General features: G+C 49.4%; 1 protein-coding gene and 1 long non-coding RNA gene across 3 annotated transcripts in view; one reads left to right on the top strand and one right to left on the bottom strand.

The window, feature by feature from the left end:
• The window catches only part of LOC144754542 (uncharacterized), a 92,223-nt gene that overhangs the window by 17,892 nt on the left and 50,855 nt on the right, over positions 1 to 23,476 (top strand). The window contains exon 2 of the long non-coding RNA XR_013594740.1: positions 2,118 to 2,201. This is a non-coding gene — a long non-coding RNA (uncharacterized LOC144754542). The remainder of the gene's footprint in view (positions 1 to 2,117; positions 2,202 to 23,476) is intronic.
• LOC144754541 (glutamate receptor U1-like) overlaps positions 1 to 23,476 on the bottom strand; it is a 241,266-nt gene that overhangs the window by 216,154 nt on the left and 1,636 nt on the right. For both annotated transcript variants that reach the window (XM_078642471.1, XM_078642470.1), the window contains exon 2: positions 1,239 to 1,307. The gene's annotated coding sequence lies outside the window, so the exon portion shown is untranslated. The remainder of the gene's footprint in view (positions 1 to 1,238; positions 1,308 to 23,476) is intronic.

The following is a 23,476-nucleotide window of genomic DNA, read 5'->3' as shown; positions in this document are numbered from 1 at the left end:
TAGGTCACTGGTGCTTGAGAGAAGTGCTAGGGGTTTGAAGCAGGAGATGAAGATGGCTGCCGATCTGTGGCAGCGCACCTGTAGCCCTTTGTAGTCATGACTGGCAGAGAGACTCGTTCACCACTTCTGTGAAGCGCTACTCATGCTTCTCTTTTTTTCGATCATTTTGAGATTCACTCTGCAAAGCTTGAAAACTACACAGACTTAATTCTGAGAATCTAGGGATCTGCCGATTTCACTACTTTACGCTCAAGTAGGAGTGACCACACTTGAGGCATGAGTGGTGAATTCAGTCCAATTTTTTCAGCCATTCACATTATGCTAGAGACAACTTAAGAGCTCTGTGGGGAATGCAAGCGCCCTAATATTATATGAGATAAAATACCCCGGATTATAAATAGAAATTATATTACAAGTCAACTCAGTGTTCTTTGATCTCATAAAGGCCTTATGAATGTAGGTGTTCACAGAAACACTCAACTTGCAAACATTTGTCAAATATACAGGCACAGGGGGCCCTTTATAACTGCATAAAAACGGAATCTCTTTCTCCTATTACAATCTAGTTGGGGTATCACTACTCATCTGCAATTAGAAAATGGCTATTGCTCTGTAATAATACACTAAAGTAGGATGTACTAGGATAAAAGTGAATTAAAGGATGCTCTTGGATAAAAAACAGTAGGATTCTAAGGTTTCAAAAAAGGTTTAGTAGAAATGTGACGAAGTAACTAAATATTATAAGGAATAAAATACCCTTTATTGTCACCTCTGTGTTTTGTGACCTTGTACATTGTTACAGAACTCCTTAGTGGTTTGTAATAATAATGTGCCTTTGGGCATTTGGAAGCTGATACTTTATTCCCTCTATGGTGTACTTACTATACTGTACTATACTATACTATACTACACTATACTATACTATACTATACTATACTATACTATACTATACTATACTATACTATACTATACTATACTATATGTTCTTTGACAAAAACCTCTAACTGTCCTTTGTTGTCTATGAGCAGCACACTCAGTCCTATTTTCACCCTTTGCTCGCTGGCATTTGCAGTCATAGGTTTTCAGTGAGAGAAGTTAAATATCAAAATGCACATAAAACTGGGTTGGATGACACATCTTCCGCTGTCATGAAACCCCAGAGGCAAACTCTGGCTGTGGGTGGTGCTGGGTAACTCATCTATTTGACTTACAGCTAAAAAGGAAAAAGAGATAATTACCTTTCCAAGTGACCAGATGACGGTTAAGTAGAGCTTGGGGATCAGTTTTCCTTCAAAGCTGTGGCAACACTGAAAAATAAATCGATTTTTGAGCACTTCCATGATAACAGTGCATGAGATATTGCAGTAAGTAAGTAAGAAGTAACATTTTACTGGATGCATTTAAAAACATTCATTACAAAATACCATATTTTACACAACATAAAAGGTGAAGAAGATAAAATTAAGATATCACTCAATTATTGATTATTTCACATTAGGATAATAATTAATACGAAATAAAAAAAAATCCTGCCTTTTTACGGCTCATAAAATGTATGCTGTTATTTTTGCACGCTAAATAGATTTGTCTTTTGCTATTAGTTTATCATAAGATATGTCCAGAAATCGTGTCAGTTTCCTGAAAAAGGAATTAGATTGTAACTGAAAGCAAGCTGTGATTGCCTCTTTTAAAGTATGCAAAGATAGCTGCCTGAAATAAGGTAACAAATATTTGCTACAGACATCACTCAGACTGGGGCAGAGACAGACAATATGATCCTCAGAAATTATTTTGAAAATTCGAGTCTACTGGTAAGAAAACATGATTTAGAATTCCAAGAGCCCACTAACTCTTTCTATTGGATATAAATAAGCAGAATCTAATAAATGTTGTTTTATTGTTGCCTCTAGATTAGAGTCAATATGCTTTTGGTTATGTTGAAAACAAGATTCCATTAATAACTCTGTATGTTTGTAGTTTGATATTTTGAATAAGTCTCTTAGGCACCAATCGAAGGCTTTTCATTTAAAATTATCGAGTAGTAAGTAACGAGAGGCGTCAATTTTGCATTAAATGCTATTATTGTGTGCCTGATCGCATTTTCCCTCCCCCTCCAGCGCCTTGAGACCCTCACGGATGAGTAGTTGTGGTTTACCAACTCTGATTGATGGATTGATCCAAATGGACGCCCATGTATACATGTGAGTTTACTGACTCCACTGTATTCTTTCATAGCTTCCACATGAATTACTGTATGTTTCCCCCAAAAATGCTGTTAAACCATCCCTCTGTTTATATTCGTTCAGTGATGTAAGTTGATGCTGGCACCCAATTGGAGTTTGAAAACAAATCATGAGGTTGTCTGCATAGGTTAGATAACCGACAAGAGAACTTCCCAGTTTTGGTGGTAAACATTCTGGTTTCTGGAAATAATTACCTATGTCTGACATATATAGTGAAATAAGAGAAGGGGCTAAAACACAGCCTTGTTGAAGACCTTCCTTAACAATGATTTTTGGAGATTCGTGAGATCTTTTTGATAAATTAATTAGTTCCCAAGAATTCGAGTGTACTGAAATTATAAGGTGGAGCAATTTGCAGCAAATGTTCTCTTTATTTCTACATCTAAACAATCAACTCCTCAAAAATCAAGCCACAATACTCAAAACGCATGCATTCATATTGTGCAGATTGCTCTTGTCCTCTAGCCCTACAGTTTTTCCTTAGACATAATGTAACCGCTGAGATGAAAGACGCTCTGTACGTCCTGGTGGATGGAGTGAAGTGGGCTGAGTCAGGGATGCCTGGTGGAGTGAAGGAGGTGGGGATGCACTGTGACTACACACCTATACATGAGTTGCAGCCCCAAAATACCTTCTTTTGCTAGGTATGAAAGTTGGGCAACTTTGCTTCTGTCTAGTTTGTGATGTCGTTTTTAAAGCTTGCAAACTACATAAAGATCTTGAGTCAATGAAGTCCCAATAGACACGGATGTATAATCTAGCAAAGTATACAATGTCTGGGGGAAAAAATTGGCATATCTGCTTTTTGCAGTAGAATTTTCGTACAAAAACATTTTTGCATAGAATAAAAATTCCCAAACAAAACATTTTTTCTGAAGTTTATTCCACTACTCAAGAGGTGTGCAAAGTTTAAATTCCACCTGAGTAAATCTAGAGAGCTCAAAAACTTTACAATTCAACAAACTTCACACAGTTTTGCTAATAAAGCTTACATTTTGCCAATTTTCACTAAGCTCTAGGGAGACATGGCATCTCTTTTCGTCAATTGTTCAGTACAGTTTGTATCACCAGACGCACACTCGCATTTGTGGTACTTAATCCCATGCTCTCACTGAAGTTTCCCAGAAAAGGGTAAAGAACTGGGCCCTGATTTTCTAACATTTGGCTCAATGCAGCAAGACAACTTGTCGAATGGAGAGAGAAGGAATGTGCCATATTTACTAAGATATGGCACATTCCTGCTCTCTTTCTGTGCTGGAGCACTGAGTGCTACCTAACTCCAACATAGGCACCCTTTTGCCATGCTGCAAGGGTGCTTGCATTACAATTAGGATTGTTTCTGTGCAGGAAGCAGTAGCGGCCGGTGGTAGCAGTGCTGCGGGGCAGTGGGGCGGGGCAGGTAGGAGCAGGGTATGGGGTAGTGAACTACGCCATACAGCCGAACAGAGGTAAGTAAACAAATAAATAAATAAAAAAATGTCATTGCGAGCGCTGCATTGCCAAATGCGATGCAGAGCGCGCAAAAAAAATTGTTTTATTTATTTATTTGTTTACTTACCTCCATTGGGCCGTATTCCATAGTTTACTACCCCCCACCCCTGCCCCACCGCCCTGCAGCACTCCCACCATCGGCCCCTACTGGCAGGAAGGGACTACTTCCTGCACATTCTGTAGCACAGGTAGAAAATAAAGAGAAAGGATAAACATGTTGGCACACATCTAGGAAAATTGACTGTTTCAGTATTCCTAATTTCATGAAGATACATACAGGGGAAACATAAGTTAAATCAGGGTAAAAAAGATGCATTTACCTCATGTAGGAACTTATGCTCTCTCTTAAAACAAAAAACAGATTTACACAAAACTGGGCATCTCAAAAATTACTGGACGATCTCCGTGCTCCCCTACCAAGCCAAGGTACTCCAGAAAGCCATCAACTAGCCGCTCATTGAATTCCTGGAACAAAACAACCTACTGGATGAGTAAAAAGCAGGATTCCATGTCAGCCACAGCACTGAGACTACCATGATTGCCACCAAAGATGACATCAGAACACTCCTTGACCATGGAGAACTGTGGCACTGGTCCTCCTCGACCTCTCTGCGGCGTTTGCCACAGTCTTTCACAACACCCTCATCAACAGACTCTACAACATAGGCATACAGCAAGACGCCCTCAAGAGGATTACCTCCTTTCTTATAGGATGCACACAGAGCAACCTACTTCGCCCTTCACCTCTGCACCAAAAAACATCACATGTGGAGTACCACAAGGATCACCCCTCAGCCCCTCAGACTTCATCAGATTCAACATAATCCTCCATGTACACGACACTTAACAGAACCTTTAGCTCACCGAGGACCCCGCAAACAGCAAAACCAACTTCTGTAACGCCATGACCAACATAGCCAAATGGATGAGAGACAACTGCCTCCTGCTCAACTCTGAAAAACTAAAGTTCTGATCTGCGGGAAAGACACCTCCGATTGAGACCACAGCTGGTAGCCGGCAGAAATCAGACCTACAACCACATCGACCGACCATGCATGCAACCTCAGCAACATCCTCGACAGCCAACTGACCATGAAATGAGAAGTCAAAGCAGTCGCCTCCCACTGCTTTCACACACTCCACATGCTCCGCAAAATCTTCAGATGGATCCCAACCAACACCAGAAAGACCATCATGCCGGCCCTCATCACCAGCTGCCTTGACTACGGCATCGCCCCCTCTGGATTTGCGGACCACGAGTGATGCAGTATTGTTTAAGAAGAAACTTCAAACATGCCTCTTTGCACAAGCTTAAGCCTCTTTATCACATTCTTATCTAGCTTCTTTCATGCCGGGACACTCCTTAGAGTAGATGTGTGCGCTATAAAATGTGACCATCATCATCATCACTGGCTTCCCATCCAGGAGAGATGCCAGTTCAAGACTCTCATGCATGCCTGTAAAGCCCTCCATGACCTAGGACCTGTCTACATCAACCACCAACTGAACTTCCACCATCCCTCTAGACACCTGTGATCCTCTCCACTTGCCCTCGCACACACCACCCACAGCGGTGGCCGCTCCTTCTCCTACATCATTGCCAAGCCCTGGAATAACCTTCCTCTCCAGTTAAGTATAGCCAACTCCCTCGCAGACTTCAGAAACAGACTCAAGACCTGGCTCTTCAACTGATAAACAGTGCTAAGATACTCCTAAGGGCAGTGCTGTGCTTTACAAATGCTTATTGATTAAATAAAGAGCTTTAATCAGGTGACTTCTCTTTTGTTGCCTTGTGAAAACCAGTGATGGATCTGCAAGCTATTGTGTATGTAGTGGTGTTTAACTGTTGAATATCGGATGGTTTGAAGTTCTAATTTGCAACAATGATGTCAGTTAATCTGTGTTTATGTACATACATAAATACATACACACATATATGTATTTATATTTAGTTATTTCTGGATATAGATAGATATAGATACATCACGCTGGTTGTCTCTTCTCAATAGTTATAGTTCAGATGGTGTTTCCATTGAAAAGGAATGTTGATCTGCCAAAAACTTTGAATCCAGTGGACGGATTTGCATAAAACCTGGTAATCTATTTACTCAGTCAGCTAAGTTTTGATATGTCCAGATTTATGCAGCTCTGATTGCAAAGAAAAGTTAAGAAGGGAGGAAGCTATTTCTCCCATTTCATTTCTCGTAGTCAATTTTGCTCCAATCTACAACCTAAACAGCTAAATAGATTTACATCAAACTTGATGTGAAAGTATAACTTTGCTTAGACTACTGTGATGCATTTTTGGTTTGGCATAAATCCTTTCAGTACTTTTTGACCAGCATTGTTTTAATAAATCCATGTGTGGGCCTCAAAAGGTTAATCAATCAATCAATCAATCAATCAATCAATCAATCAAATGGTACTTATGAAGCACGGTTTATCATTCCTAAGGGTATCCAGGTGCTGTGCAGCGGGTATTAGTTGAAGAGCCAGGCCTTGAGTCCCTTCCTGAATTCTATCAGTGACGGTGATGTGAGAAGGTGGAGGGGAAGGGCGTTTTAGGACTTGGCAGCGAGATGGGAGAAGGAGCGTCCTTCAGTGTGACAGTGGCGGATACGAGGTACTTGTGCGAAGGCGAGGTGAGCGTAGTGGAGGTTCCTGGGTGATAGATAAAATTCAGGTGGTGGTACATTTAGGCAGCTCCTTGGTCGTAGAGAGCTTTGTAGGCTTGGCTAAGTAGCTTGAATTGGTATCTTTTCTGGATGGGGACCCAGTGGAGTTCTTTCAAATGCTAGGTGATGTGGGTCTTCTTGGTCAGATTGAGGACCAGTCTGGGTGCTAAATTCTGGACCGTCTATAGTCTTCTCGTGAGTTCTATGGAGGTGCCTGCATAGAGTGCATTGCCGTAGTTCAGCTGGCAGGTGATGTGACCCTGTGTCATCATTTTTCTGGTGTGGGTTGAAAGTCACTTGAAGATTCTGCAGAGCATGCAGGGAGTGTGGAAGCAGGCTGAGGAGACATTGTTGACCTGGCCTTTCTTGGAGAGTTTGCTGTCCAGGATGATGATGAGGTTGCGGGTGTGGTCTTTCGGAGTGGGGGTGGGTTTGAGTTCTGATGGTCACCAGGAGTCCTTCCAGAGTAAGCTGTGCCTGCTGTAAGCTAGTACCCCGGTTTTGCCGGTGTTGAACGCCAGGCAGTTGATCTTCATCCAGTCCAAGACATTCTTCATATAGTTGTGGAAATCGGTCTTTGTCGTGGTGGGGTCCGCTGAGAGCGAGAGGACGAGTTGTGTGTCATCGGCATAGAAGATGGTGTTGATGTTGTGGGTTCTGATGATGTCTGTGAGCGGTGTCATGTAGATGTTGAAGAGGGTTGGGTGAGAGATGATTCTTGGGGGACTCTGCAGGGGGTGTCCTTGGGTTGAGAGGTGAAGGGGAGGATGGATTTTCTGGGTGCACCCGTGAGAAAAGATGCTATCCCTCTGAGCGCCCTGTCTCTGATTCCGATCTGGCTCAGTATATCAATGAGTGTTTGGTGGGATATATTGCTGAAAGCTGTGGAGAGGTCGTGTAGGATCCAGGCCAGTGATTCTCCTCTGTTGAGTAGGGTGCAGATGTCATCTGTTGCGATGATCAGGGCAGTCTCTGTGCTGTGATCGGTTCTGAATACTAATTGGTAGAGGTCCAGCAGGTTGTTTCTCTTCAGGTGTTTGGTGAGTTGGAGGTTGATATCTTTCTCCAGGACTTTGGCGGGAAATAGGAGCAGCGAGATGTGACAGTAGTTTTGGAGCTCACTGGGGTCTGCAGTAATACTGTTGTAGTGTTTCTGCTGTTTGGGATTTGTGAATAATATGCAAATCCAGCAATTTAAAAAAAAGCATTTTGATTTGAAGAGGGTGCTTTTTGTTTCTGCTGTGCCTTTCAGTTATGCGTATTAAAAGATCAATCTGCTATCAAAAAATCTGATTGTCTACTGCAATAGAAATGTTTCTTTGGCAGCAGCCATTTCAGGACACGATAGTCCTTGTGTCCGTAAAAAAAGGCCGCATAAGGGTTAGGTTAAAGACATCCTGAGCCCCAGGCTACAAGTGGGCCCCCTAAGGGCATACCATCTTGCCTACATTTAAAAAAATTAAAAAGCTTGTGAGATTTGTGGTCCATTCTCAGTTTCACCAATCTCCAATGCCTAAAATGGTGGCCTTCAAAACAAATTTCCTTAGCTAGTGGATTTCCATTTATGAACTCACAAGCTCTGTAAAATGCAGGTAAGGATTCATCTCAGCGGATGTTTTATTAATATTCTTTGAATGATAGAAATAGTTCTGGATGGGAAAAGAGAAATGCCTTGTCTTTGAGAATGAAGGCCATCTTGCTTTGTTAAGTAACCTATGCGCCAACTCGGAAAACTGTGCGACCATCATAGTGTTTAGTACAGTAGAATCAGAGGGGAAACATCCTTAACATCGCGGTCAGTACACCGCACTGTGATGCTTTTACATTGCGGTCGTTACAATGTAACCGTGCTATGCCATTACAACACAAGTCTTTACATCGACTTTCGCTAGATGGCGTGCTAACATTACAAATAGTGTAGTTTACTATACCAACACCTTCCCTACTGTTAAGTGGACTGGAGTTGGAATAGTAAATTACACTTTTCTAATGTTAGCACGCCATCTAGCGCAAGCCGATGTAAAGACTTGCTTTGTAACGGCATAGCCTGGTTACATCGTGGTCGTTGTAACGACATACATCCAATCAGAGGTAGGGCCTCAAAAGGAGACATCTGGAGAGAGCAGCCAGCCTCCAGTACCAGCAGCAGCAACCTTTTTTGAGGTGATACCTACAAAAGACTCTGAACAGTGGATGAATCATCAAATGAGACTTGGGGATAAAGTATTGTATACTCATCCCCTCCATGAAAAAAAGGAAATGCTTGAAAGGTGGTCTGCAAAATGTGCAAAAAAGAGCTGCATTGGAGAAAAGTTGGCAAGTATTCAAGTCTCATAGGCGTGATGGTGGAGAGAAGGCCAGAAAAAAGAACGGCTATTAGTAGCTAAAGACCTACGACCAATCTGAACGAGTTGCATCAGGAAGTTGATTTAAATATGGTAAGCAATGCACTCTGTTACAGTGAGTACAAAACTCTTGTTTGGTATAAGAGCAGAGCAGCAGGATTCAGCGGAGGCAGCTGAAGGACCATAGCAAACAGTTTCACCCATGTTCATTGTTCCACCTTTGTTGTTTTTTGTTCCTATATTTCACAACAAGTTAGAGTGAACATTTTCATAAAAATGCATCTTTCTAGAATCACATTTAATTGTATATCAAATTGAATAATTTTTAAACATCATAGTATTCATTTTTAATCAATGTGTTTCTTTTCTATCAGTATATTACAAACAAAGTCAGTGTGCAATAGGTGAAGAACAGTAGATACTGAATATATTCTCCTGCTGTAGGCCAGGTCTTGTGTCCATGCCATGCTACATACAATGTGATGGTTGACTATCAATTTTATTGGGCGCATGATATGCCGACTGTTCCTTGTTCAGAACGTGCACCTAATCCATCAGGTAGTCACTCATCACTCTGATAGTGTGTAGCTTGGACTGGTCATAGGGCTAGAGCTTGTGGCCACTCCTTTGCCCACAGCCAAAGACTATACCCAGCAGGTTTGACCAGCCGCATAATGTTGGCTGCAGGGCAGGCTAGGCCCTGCACTCAAACCCTACTGTGCATTGCCATATGCAGAACACAAATATGGGTAGGCACCAACCCAATGTAGTCTAGGTGTCGCACCCTCGGCCCTCCCTCTGGTGTTCATGGCCAAACATCATGCGCAGTGGGCAGTAGCAGCCCACGTGGGGTTGCTTGCGGGGCCTGGATGTACACCAAGTGTAATGTTGATTACCTCACAAAATTATTACCAATAAGTAAGAACACTGACAGCACAACATCATTAAATAACAAAAGAAAAGTAAAATAAGCCAATAGGTATCTCCTTTAAAAGTTGAGTTCCACCTGTTGGCTTTGCCAATGTTTGTGGACTTATGACAGCAAGATGGTCAACAGACATGAAGTGCTGTCAGACAAGGTCCCGCTACCACCCAAGTCATGAATTTCATGACTTGTTAGTTTTTAATACGAAGCCATTGTTAACATATATTAGTCAACCGTAAGTCCATTTTAATTTTAATTATTTTAAGGCATTTCAAAGTTTTTTTTAATTTTGTTTTTGGCATATGAACGTTAGAAAGGCGACCCCGGGGGAGGCAGAAGATGTCTGACTGACCACCCCTAGGTCCACCTCTCCGTCAAGAAGTAGCCGAGCGTTACTGAGAGGCCTCCTGGGTGAGGGCCCTCTCCTAGGATCGCACAGCAGAGTAACCCCACACTACAAATGGACACCACACCAGAGGTCGAGTTCGTAAGCTTTATCAGGAAATAAAGGCCGCTGGTTCCCAGCGATATGTACAAGTAGACCGAGGGGTCTGTAAAGTCTCGAACAAGGGGGGTCAGGGAAGCGGGACAGTCTCGGTTGGGGTGTATGAAGGGATACCCTGCTCACAGCTCTCAATCCTCGAGCCGGGGGTTCCGAGCGGTCGAGCCGCGGCAACGCCAGCAGGCTCTCAAGATGGTTCAGCAAAGGTGGGCCGCGGCAGCGCCAGCAGGCTCGCAAGATGGTTCGGCAAAGGTGGGCCGCGGCAGTGCCAGCAGGCTCGCAAGATGGTTCGGCAGAGGTGGGCCGCGGCAGCGCCAGCAGGCTCTCACGATGGTTCGGCAAAGGTGGGCCGCGGCAGCGCCAGCAGGCTCGCAAGATGGTTCGGCAAAGGTGGGCCGCGGCAGCGCCAGCAGGCTCTCAAGATGGTTCGGCAAAGGTGGGCCGCGGCAGCGCCAGCAGGCTCCCAAGATGGTTCGGCAAAGGTGGGCCGCGGCAGCGCCAGCAGGCTCTCAAGTTCTCTTCAGGTTCCAGGAAATGAGTTCTTCTGGGGTCGGCCGTGACAGCGTCAGCAGGGCTTTTCAGTCCAGGATACAACTGCCGTCCTACTCCGGGGCTGGCCCAGATATAGGACTGGAGTCCTTTGATGTCCGGACCCTCGCGCCTGGGGGTCAGAGGGGCCGGTGAGATGGTGTCCAGACACCCAGCAGGGGGGTGGGGCCAGCACCCAGGGATGCCGGGGGCGATCGATACCAGGCGCCCGGGGACGGTTGGAGGGCCATCGAAACTCCCCTCCTCCGGGATCTGTCGAGTGGCCACTCGACCACCTGGGTGGATCTTGGTGCCTCGATGTCTGGGCTTCGCTGGGGCCTGGGCCGGGGCCGAGGCCACGTGGTCAGGACGTGGTGGGCCCAAGATGGAGTCGGGCGCGGCCTCCTGCTTAGGTCGTGAGGGGCCCATGATGGAGCCAGGCCGGTAGTGGGGGTCCGGGATGGTGACCGGACCAACAATGTTAGGGCGTGCAGTGTCGGGCAAAAGGGCTGCCCGATGCTGGGTGGAGGGCCGATGTCGTCCTGGGCCCGCCATGCGGGAGGGGTAGGACCACGCCATGAGGCCGGGTCCAACACGCGTCCCCCCCAGCTGAAGGCAGGGGAGAGTCACCCATCTTCTTGGGGATTCTCCTCGCCGAGGCGGAAGACTCTGGAGAGGCCGTCAGCATTGGCGTGGTCGTTGCCGGGGCGATGCTCCACAGTGAAGTCCATCCCTTGCAGGGAGATGGACCATCGCAACAGTTTCGGGTTTTCTCCCCGCATCTGCATCAACCACCGCAGGGGCCGGTGGTCGGTCTGGACCCGGAAGTGGGTGCCGAAGAGGTAGGGCCGGAGCTTCTTTAGGGCCCACACGACGGCGAAGGCCTCCCTCTCGATGGTGCTCCAGCGCTGTTCTCTGGCTAGCAGCCGCCGGCTGATGAAGGCAACGGGAAGGTCGGTTCCCTCAGAGTTCACTTGGGAGAGGACCGCCCCAATGCCGTGCTCCGAGGCATCGGTTTGGACCACAAACTCTCGGCTGTAGTCGGGGGCCTGGAGCACAGGGGCGGTGCACATGGCAGTCTTTAGAGTCTCGAAGGCGGCTTGGCACTCTGGGGTCCAGCACACCTTCTGGGGTAGCTTCTTGGAGGTCAGTTCTGTGAGGGGCCCCACAATGCTTCCATAGTCTTTGATGAAGCGCCGATAGTATCCTGTGAGCCCCAGGAAGGCTCGGACGGCTGTTTGGGTGATTGGGGGCTCCCAGGCCCGGATGGCGTCAATCTTTGGCTGGAGGGGAGCCACCCGGCCGCTTCCCACCTGGTGTCCCAGATACGTCACGGACCCTTGGCCGATCTGGCACTTGCTGGCCTTTATTGTTAGTCCGGCCCGTCGGAGGGCCGACAGGACCACCCGGAGGTGGGTCAGGTGCGCACCCCAGTGGAGGCTGTACACCGCAATGTCGTCTAGGTAGGCGGCGCTGAACTCTTCTAGCACGGCCAGCACTCTATTCACGAGTCTCTGGAAGGTGGCCGGGGCGTTTTTCATGCCAAAGGGCATCACCTTGAAATGGTAGTGGCCATCAGGGGTCGAGAAGGCTGATCGCTCTTGCGCTCCAGGGGTGAGGCCGATCTGCCAATACCCGGCCGTGAGATCGAAGGTGCTGAGATACTTCGCAGCCCCCAGGCGATCGATCAGTTCATCCGCCCGGGGGATGGGATGGGCGTCGGTCCTGGTGACGGCATTCAGCCCCCGGTAGTCAACACAGAACCGGAGCTCCGGGGGCGTGCCGGGGGCGGCGGCTTTAGGGACCAGGACAACTGGGCTGGCCCACGGACTGTCGGAGGGTTCGACTACCCCCAGCGCTAGCATCTTGGCCACCTCGGACTGGATGCAGGCCCGAACTCGGTCGGGCACTCGGAAAGCTCGGTGTCTTACAGGCGTGCTGTCTCCGGTGTCTACATCGTGGACACACCACCGGGTGACTCCGGGGGTGAGGGAAAACAGATCTGAAAACTGCCCCAGCAGCTGCCGGCAGTCATGGTGCTGCTCCGGGGTCAGGGTGGAGGAGAGCATCACCCCTTCGATGGAGCCGTCCTTCTCAGTGGTGCTCATGAGATCTGGCAACGGTTCGGAGTCGTCTTCAGCTCCTTCATCGGTCGCTAACAGCAGACTTAGTTCAGTGCGGGCAAAGTGCGGCTTGATCCGGTTAGCGTGTAGAACCCGGAGGGGGTTCCTGGGGGACTCCATGTCCACCAGGTAGGTGACGGGGCTCTTGCGCTCCACCACTCTGAAGGGCCCCGTCCACTTGTCTTGGAGGGCACAAGGTTCAACCGGGGATATGACCCAGACCTGCTGGCCTGGTTCGAATTCGATGGACGAGGCGTTCTGGTCATACCAGCGTTTCATCTCCTCCTGACTGGCTTCAAGGTTGGCTTCGGCTAGTTCCCGGAACTTCCGAGTCTGGTTGCGGAGGGTCAGGAGGTACTGGTAGACATCTGGTGGAGCCCCTCGGACAGCCGTCTCCCAGCCTTCTTTGACCAGGCTGAGGGGGCCTCGGACCGGGTGCCCATACAATAGTTCGAAGGGGCTGAACCCCAGGGACTTCTGGGGTACTTTGCGGTATGCAAACAGGAGGCAAGGCAGCAGAACATCCCATTTGCGTCGTAGTGGCTCCTCGAGGCCCTTGATCATTCCCTTCAGTGTTCGGTTAAACCGCTCCACAAGTCCATTTCCTTGGGGGTGATACGGGGTGGTGAACTTATATGTGACCCCGCACTGTTGCCACAGGGATCGCATATACTTGGAAATAAAGTTTGTGCCCCGATCACTCACGACTTCTCGGGGGAAGCCGACTCTGGAGAAGATCCCCATTAGGGCTCGGCCTACTACTGGGGCCGTGATGGTTCGGAGGGGGATGGCTTCCGGATAGTGGGTGGCATGGTCCACCATCACGAGGATGAAGCGGTGCCCTTGAGGGGTGCGGGGGTCCAGGGGCCCCACGATGTCTATCCCCACTCGCTCGAAGGGGGTGGTGACCACGGGAAATGGCTGGAGCGGGGCTTTGACTTTCCCCCCGCTCTTCCCGCTGGCTTGACAGGTCGGGCAGGATCTGCAGTGATTGTGCACATCGTTGCACATTTTCGGCCAGTAGAAATGAGTCACCAGGCGGCTGTAAGTTTTGTCCTGCCCCAGGTGCCCGGCGAGGGGCACATCATGTGCTAAGTTCAAGAGGAAGTCTCTAAATCGGAGGGGAACGACCAGCACCCGGCTGGCCCCTAGTTCGGCAATCTTTTGTTCACTGTAGAGAAGGTCGTTGTCCCAATAGAACCAGTGGGACCCCGCGGGGTCTCCAGCGGCTTGAGTGGCGGCTTGCCGTCGAATTCCCTCGAGGGAGGGACAGGTGCTCTGTTCTTATCGGAATTGTTCGCGGGTGGGGCCACCTTCTTGGCGCCACTGAGCTAGTTCTGGCAGGTGGCCGAGCTCGGTAATTTCCTCATGGCTGGGCCCCTGGGGGCCGGGTTCAGGGTCGTTGTCCTCGGGGACGGCGGGTGGTGGAGGTGTGGGCCACTCCGGCTCCTCGATCAGGGCTTCCTCCGTTGGGGGGGAGGCCCGGGCGGACATGGAGCGGGTGGTCGCACAAACCCACTCGGGAAGGCCTAGAATCCCCAGATGCTCTCTCCGCTCTACGCCGGCCCAGAGGGAACTTTCCAGGTCGTTCCCGAGGAGGCAGTCCACGGGGCATCGTCTCGGACAGTCACTTTCAGCATGCCCGACACCCCTCCCCACTCGAAGGGGATGCGGGCCATCTGGCACAAACTTTCAGAGTTGTCCGCCGACCGCACTGGGCACAAGACGTTGGGGAGAATTTGTTTGGGGGTCACCAAGTGGCAGCGGACCGCCGTCACGCTGGCTCCAGTATCCCGGAGGGCTTCGGCCCGGCGTCCATTGATGGTGACCCATTGGCGGTATTTCTGGGTGTTACCTGGGATCGGGTCTCGGGGGATCATGTCTCGATCACCCAGGCATGCTAAGATCATGGCTGCGGGCTCCCACTCGGCCTGCTCGGTGTCGTCGCCCTCTTCTTCGCCTCCCTCTGCACTCAGGGCGGCGGCCGCGATCTGGCGGCTCGGGGGACCGGTGGTGCCGGGTCGCTGGTTCATCGGGCAGAGAGGGTCGTTCGCATAATGGCCCTGTCGCTGGCATCTGTGGCACGTAACATTCGGGCGGGGCCCGGGCCTGGCTGGGGGGCCTCCCCTCCAACCCTGGGATGGCGACGGGGAGGTAGGGGATGACCCCGCGGGGGTGTCTCGGCCCCTGCTCTGGCCTCCTCCGCCGCCTCGTGGTCGGTGGTTCCCCGGGGATCCCCGGCCGTAGTCTCCCATCGGATTCCGGGGAACTCGGTTGCTCACCCATCTATCCGCCTCGACAGCGAGTTTTCGTGGCTCTGTCAATTTGCTGTCGAAGAGGTGCTGCCGGGTTCGACGAAGCAATTATTGGAAAGATGCTCCCATAGGATGAGGTCGACCAACTGCTGGTAGGTGGTGACCTGGCAGCCTCTGATCCACCCTTCGAAGGCTCTGCTGTAGAAGTTCACGTACTCCACCCAAGTGGTACCGGGGATTTTTTTACAGTCTCGAAATCGCTGCCGGTACATTTCGGGGGTGAGTCCGTAGCGAGTGAGGAGGGCGGTCTTCATGTGTTCGTACGAGGTCATCTCGGCGTTGGGGAGCTCTAGCATGGCGTCTCTACCCTCGTTGATGAACTTCCCCCATAAGCCGGTGCCCCAGTCTTTGAGGGGTACTCGATGGGCGGTCATGGCGACCTCGTAGGCTTTGAACCACTGTTGGATGTCGTCGTTCTTATAGTATTCTTTGACGACCTCCTTGGGTATGTGCACCTTTGTGTCCACCGGCGGGGGTGAGGCCTTACCCCCGGCGGTGCCGGTTTCTGTTGTCTTGGCCTTGATTTCCAGTTCTTTGAGGCCGCGCTCATGCTCGAGCACGAGTTTCTTTTCTTCAAAGTCTCGTTGTCTTCGCCTTTCCTCTAGGTCTCCTTCCAGCCGTAGTTGCTCGAGGGCTAATTTCCTTTCTGCCAGCTGTATCTCTCCATCTTGTCGGAGTCTGGCGAGCTCCAACTCGTGGAGCCGGTTCCTCTCTCGTTCTCGGGCGTCTCCGTGGGGGAGGCCCGTGTCTAGGTTTGCGGGTCTTTCCCCCGCTGGGTTTGCGTCGGTCTCCGGGCGTCCATCCGGGCCCGGGTTATCTTCATTCTGGGGCGGCACGTTATCGGCGTCCGCCCAGGTTTGCGGGGATGATTTAAAGTCCTCTTTGGTGTTGAGGCCCGTGGTAGCGATGCCTAGGTCCTTGCAGAATTGTTTTAATTCCTTGTGGCTGTACCCTTCCATCTTTTCTTTCTGGAATTCCGCTGTCGGTCTAGTTTCCTGAGAAGTCATGGTCGCGGTGTGTTTTTCTCGGTAGTGAGCAAATTACTCTCTTGTACGATCTGCGTCGGCTCGGATCCCACCGCTGCCACCAACGTTAGAAAGGCGACCCCGGGGGAGGCAGAAGATGTCTGACTGACCACCCCTAGGTCCACCTCTCCGTCAAGAAGTAGCCGAGCGTTACTGAGAGGCCTCCTGGGTGAGGGCCCTCTCCTAGGATCGCACAGCAGAGTAACCCCACACTACAAATGGACACCACACCAGAGGTCGAGTTCGTAAGCTTTATCAGGAAATAAAGGCCGCTGGTTCCCAGCGATATGTACAAGTAGACCGAGGGGTCTGTAAAGTCTCGAACAAGGGGGGTCAGGGAAGCGGGACAGTCTCGGTCGGGGTGTATGAAGGGATACCCTGCGCACAGCTCTCAATCCTCGAGCCGGGGGTTCCGAGCGGTCGAGCCGCGGCAACGCCAGCAGGCTCTCAAGATGGTTCGGCAAAGGTGGGCCGCGGCAGCGCCAGCAGGCTCGCAAGATGGTTCGGCAAAGGTGGGCCGCGGCAGCGCCAGCAGGCTCGCAAGATGGTTCGGCAGAGGTGGGCCGCGGCAGCGCCAGCAGGCTCTCACGATGGTTCGGCAAAGGTGGGCCACGGCAGCGCCAGCAGGCTCGCAAGATGGTTCGGCAAAGGTGGGCCGCGGCAGCGCCAGCAGGCTCTCAAGATGGTTCGGCAAAGGTGGGCCGCGGCAGCGCCAGCAGGCTCCCAAGATGGTTCGGCAAAGGTGGGCTGCGGCAGCGCCAGCAGGCTCTCAAGTTCTCTTCAGGTTCCAGGAAATTAGTTCTTCTGGGGTCGGCCGTGACAGCGTCAGCAGGGCTTTTCAGTCCAGGATACAACTGCCGTCCTACTCCGGGGCTGGCCCAGATATAGGACTGGAGTCCTTTGATGTCCGGACCCTCGCGCCTGGGGGTCAGAGGGGCCGGGGAGATGGTGTCCAGACACCCAGCAGGGGGGTGGGGCCAGCACCCAGGGATGCCGGGGGCGATCGATACCAGGCGTCCGGGGACGGTTGGAGGGCCATCGAAACTCCCCTCCTCCGTGATCTGTCGAGTGGCCACTCGACCACCTGGGTGGATCTTGGTGCCTCGATGTCTGGGCTTCGCTGGGGCCTGGGCCGGGGCCGAGGCCACGTGGTCGGGACGTGGTGGGCCCAAGATGGAGTCGGGCGCGGCCTCGTGCTTAGGTCGTGAGGGGCCCATGATGGAGCCAGGCCGGTAGTGGGGGTCCGGGATGGTGACCGGACCAACAATGTTAGGGCGTGCAGTGTCGGGCAAAAGGGCTGCCCGATGCTGGGTGGAGGGCCGATGTCGTCCTGGGCCCGCCATGCGGGAGGGGTAGGACCACGCCATGAGGCCGAGTCCAACACATATGATATTGATTTTTGTGAGAACATATGATAGTGCTTGATAATAGTCCAGATGATGGTGTTTGTCTGGATTTATGAGGTTTGTAATGGGAATGAATGATGGTTGATATGTTGGCATAAGATATAAGTTGTGTGGACTTATGATAATGAATATGTTTGTATATGATGGTCACCATGTTGTTGTACAGTTGGTTGAATGTATGTATCATCTCCCTTATTTTGGAATATGAGAGTGTGTATATTGGGTACGATGCTTATGAGGTCATACGTCAGGGAGTGTCTTGGTGTGTGATGGTGGATGTGTTGGCCAGTTATGTTAATGGTGTGAATGTATCATGGTGTATGCTAGAATACATTACTGACTATATTTACATGGTGAATGTGCAGACAGAATGTGAGTAGAATGGCATAGATGGCGGGGTGCAGAGTAGAGAAGAGTGACACAGTGGTGCAGCCAGCTGATGGTCTCACACAGTGAGAGTTGGCTGCCTGCAGCTGGTTGACCTGATTGAGTGGTCAATAATACAGAACATACATATACAAGGTATGTATTTCGCTTTGAACTTAGTTGGTTAACTACATTAGCGCCACAGTTTGCGCTGAATAATCGACGGCGTTTCGACCTGTTCAATTCCAGGTCATATGACCTGGAATTGAACAAGTTGAAACGCCGTCGACTATTCAGCACAAACTGTGGTGGTAATGTGGTATAATTGACCACTCATTCATTTATATTAGTTGTTTTTCTCATTAATGCTGTTTTTCACCCTTGTGTTACTGCGCCGTTCACCGTCACTTGCACGTTCAGTGCACAATTGTGTGTTATGGTTACCTTTGTAAAATTGTACTGCAGTGCAAGTTGAAACGCCGTCGACTATTCAGCACAAACTGTGGTGCTAACGTGGTATAATTGACCACTCAATCATTTATATTAGTTGTTTTTCTCATTAATGCTGTTTTTCACCCTTGTGTTACTGCGCCGTTCACCGTCACTTGCACGTTACTGCACTCTGCACTCTATGTCACACTACTCTACTCTGCATCTCTCTACTCTATGTCAATGCACTCTAAGCCACTGCACTCTATGCTACTCTATTCTGAACCACCCTTTGCTATGCCACTGCACTCTGTGTGACTGCACACTATGCCTCTCTACTCTACTGTGCACCACTGCACTCTGTGCCACTGTACTCTGTGCCACTGCATTCTGCGTCACTCTTCACTACTTTGCCCCATGCCATCCAATGGCACTGCACTCTATGCCTCTCTTCTCTGCACCACTCGACTCTAAACCACTGCTCTGTACGTAACGGCACTCTGCATCAGTGCAACCTATGTCACTCTACTCTACTCTGCATCACTCTACTCTATGCCACTGCGCTCTATGCCACTGAACACTATGCCATTCTACTCTACACCACTGCACTCCTCGCCACTGCACTCTATGCCTCTGTACTCTATGTCTCTGCGTCCCTCTTCTCTAGTCTGCACCATGTCATCCTATATCACAGCACTCTACGCCACTGCACTGTGCACCACTCAACTCTACTCTGCGCCAATTTATTCTACATCACTGCATTTTATTCACATCTGCACTAGTCTACTGTACGCCACTGCACTCTACACCACTTTACTCTACCTTTCACCACTCCACTTTATGTCAGTGCACTCTGCACTACTTCCCTCTATGCCACTGCACTGTATACCACTGCAATCTACGCCACTCCAATCTATGACACTGCACTCTACACCACTCTACTCTACCCTGTGCCACTACACTTTATGCCACGGCACTGTACACCACTCTACTCTGCACTACTCTACTGTACGCTGCTGCACTCTACACTTCTCTATTCTACTCTGCACATTCTGCTGTATCCTATTGTACTTTACACCACTCTACTCTACCATCTAATCTGCACCTCTACTTCATGCCACTGCACTCTATGCCACTCTTCTCTGCAACACTCTGCTCTATGCCACTGCCCTGTACTCCACTGTATTCTGCACCACTGCACACTAAGCCACTGTACTCTACTCTACACCACTGCACTCTGTCATTGCACTCTATGCCACTGTACTCTATGCTACTGCATTCCAAGCCACTCTTTTCTACTCTGCACCACACCACTCTATGCCATTCCACTCTATGCCCCTGCACTGTGCACCACTCTACTCTACTCTGCACCACTTTACTCTACATCAATGCACTCTATTCTACTCTGCACCATACTACTCTATGCCACTGCACTCTACACCACTCCACACAACACCACTCTACTCTTCACCATTCCACTGTATACCACTGCACTCTACTCTGCACCACTCTACTCTATGCCTCTGCACTGTATGGCTTTGCACTCTACACCACTGCACTCTATGCCACTGCATTCTATGCCACTGCATTCTTTGCCATTACCCTATATGCCACTCTATTCTGCACCACTACAGTCTACCGCTCTGCATTCAACGCCACTGTACTCTAATATGCACCACTTTGCTTAATGCCACTGCATTCTGTGTCACTCTTCTCTACATCACTCTACTCTATGCCACTGCACTCTATGCCACTCTACTCTGCTCTGCACCACTCTACCCTATGTGTCTACACTCTACCCCACTGCACACTGTGCCACTGTACTCTACTCTGCACCACTGCACTCTACGCTGCTTCACTCTATGCCACTGTACTCTTTGCCACTTGACTCTACAGCACTCTTCTCTACTCTGCACCACGCCACTCTATGCCACTGTCCTCTACATCACTGCACTATGCACTACTCTACTCTACTCTGCACCACTTCACTCTGCATCACTGCACTCTATTATACTCTGCACCACTTTACTCTATGCCACTCTAATCTGCACCACTCTATTCTACGCCATTGCACTCTGCACCATTGCACTTTATTCCACTGTATTCTACACCACTACATTCTTTGCCATTACCCTCAATGCCACACTACTCTGCACCACTGCACTCTACACCACTGTACTCTGCTCTGCACCACTCTACTCTGTGCCACTGCAGTATACTCACAGCCTCTATGCCAATCCACTCTACTCTATGCCACTCCACTCTACTGTATAGGGTGGGTGACAAATTCTGCTCTGCCAGCGGAGTTCGCAGAGATTTTCCCACTCCGCGTAGAGTTCTGAAAATATTCACAGAGCAGAGTGAAGCGGAGTTTTCCATCCCAAGCGACTTGCCAATGTTAAGTTGGTGAGCATGAGCAAGAAAAATCATAAGCTAGACCACCTCCAGGCAGGATTTCTCAACACGGGCAGTCGCAGCCGGTCGCTACCACTCGCATTGAGAAACCTGCTGCTCGCGTTGGGGAAGCTACCCCTCGAGTAGAACAACTGCTCGAGCAGCAGAAAGAAGTAGCATCCGGTTGCACTGCGCATGGTGCCATTTGCACTGATTTTACAGCACAGGACAAACTCCTGGTGCTAAAAATCAGTGCCATCAGAGCGACTTACTGCACTCCGCTGCTTACGGAACTCCACAGAGCTTGGCAGAGTTTTTCGGCACTTTGCGGGGTAACGAGTAGCAGAACTCCACGAACTCTGCCCAAGCCTACTACTGAATTGCACTCCACTTCAGTCTATGCCACTCCACTGTTCACCACTCCATACAGAGCCACTCTATGCTACACTACCCTACTCCATCCAAATCCACTCTACTCCATGCCACTCTGCTCTATTCCACTATTTTCCATTCCACTCTACTCCACACCACTCCATGCCATGCAACTCCACTCTTCTCTACTCAAATATGCTCCACTCCCCTCTACGCCACTGCAGTCTACCACGTTCCACTATGCGTTCCTCTATTCTACTCTTTACAACTCTACTCCAGTCCACTCTACGCCACTCCACTCTATGCCACTGTACTCTATGCCACTCCACTCTATGCTACTCCACTCTATGCCACTCTACTCTACTCCACTTTGCACCACTTCACTCTATCCCACTCCAAGCCACTCTGCTTCACTGCACTCTATGCTACTCTACTCCACTACACACCACTCTACTTCACACTATGCCACTCCACACCACTCTACGTCATTCCACTCCACTCTCCTCCACTCCACTCTGCTGTAAGGCAAGGCTAAAAGACATTGCAAAGTCAATAGCTCTTCCATAGGGGGGAACCTATTGGCTTTGCTAGTGCTTGTTGTTTTTTGTCTTAATTCTCTTTAGGAATCCTTAGTGTAAGTAAATGATACTGATATCAAACTGCCTCTAAATGCCATATCAAAATTCAGCTTTGAGATTGGCCCCAGAGCCATGCAACCACCACCAATGCAAGTAGAGATGCTTGCAATCTAGAGAAGGGGCACATTTTCTGACATGCATCAGCCATGTTGTGCACACAATACAGTCCTTACAGAGAGGATTAGGGGCACTCACTGATTCTTGAGGGGAGTGAGATAGGGGAAATGTACAGCATCATGCCACCCCCTCTCCCCTGCAACATGGCACTAGTTCCACATGCGTGTGACTGGAGAGGTGGAACTGTCAATGTAGAAGGTATGGTTTATCTCATCACAGATTGAGGAAGGGGGGTGCTCATAATATAGGGGTACAGAGGTGGTTTGGAGTAATAATTCCACAAATAAAAGAAGTGGTTTTGGACAGCGTGCCTACTGCTACAATTGTGTGGTTTCTCACCACTGTAAACAAAAGATACCAGTAGCACCAAGATCACGGGTGTACATTATGTCAGTAGAGAGGATAAAAGAATGGGGTGGTGCTGTGCAGAATCAAACCTGTGGATTAGAGGTTAAACATAGATCCCTGCAGCAGGTGTGTGGCCCACTGAACCTTTTTCTGATTTGAGTGTGAGAGCTATAGGGTATTGGTTCAGCAGCACATCATCTCTGAGAGGAGAAGCAGAGCTCGGGGGGGGGGGGGGGCTTTTATAAACAGGGTCTCTGCAGGATAATATGGTGCTGCCAGTTGCAGCATAAATAAGCATAAATATTGACCCACACGTGATTTCACGTATGGTAAGAAGCCAGTTAAATTGTCTAAGTCCCCTTTGACCTCTCTCCCGTAATTACCTCTGAGAGTCCCCTAATGCATTTCAAGGCCCAATATAAATGTTTAACTTATAGGTGATTTAGAGGAACATTTGAAGAAGGAAGATTCTTACGAATGAAACATTGCATTTCTGGCAAAGCTTTCTGGATACTAATATGGGGTTTTCCAAAAATTATATAGAATACCAAATACATTTGTAGTGTGGCTTTTAAGACTCAGAAGACCCTGAAAATGGATTTAAACATAGAATTTTCATGTTTTCCCCATCAATCGCAAACCCGCAGAAGGTAGATCTAGTCCTGCCTCTTAGATGGTAGTGCAGGGGCTCTCAGGATGGACACGTTGCCCCCCTGAGCAAGAAGAAGCGTGCCTTCCATAAAAAGCAATATCATGGGACACCATAGGCTGGTTGACCCTTACAATATAGTTGGACCGATTCCAACATAGAGATGTCGCTTATGGACACAAAGAGTAGCCCCTTCATCTCCAAAGAGGGGTCTCCGCCCCTTGTAAGAGGATGCTGGTGGACCCAAGAGATGGGATATTAGGAGAGATGTAGGGACAATCTTCATTTTCAACTACCATCCCATGATAGTAGGAAGGGCGAGGATGCCACATAGGGTTATAAAAATTAAACATTTACAATTCAACTGTATTAACAGAAGAATGTGCCGGGTACCAATAGACACATATTCTGACCCAGAAGGTTTGGGCTTAAATCTCAGAGGCTAGGAGATATTACCTGCTCTCAGCTCATCAACCATGAACTGTGGCTGCTTATAAGTAAAAGCCTGCCCCCCCCTCGCCCCCCCCCCATATTAATACAGACATTTACATTTCAGCGCACAAATATCCACGTTTTTCACGAACT

This window comes from Lissotriton helveticus, chromosome 5_1, assembly GCF_964261635.1.
Source record: "Lissotriton helveticus chromosome 5_1, aLisHel1.1, whole genome shotgun sequence".
In the NCBI taxonomy this organism is placed as follows: domain Eukaryota; kingdom Metazoa; phylum Chordata; class Amphibia; order Caudata; family Salamandridae; genus Lissotriton; species Lissotriton helveticus.
The sequence above is the reverse complement of the archived record's forward strand: the minus strand, read 5'-3'. Positions and strand labels throughout refer to the sequence as shown.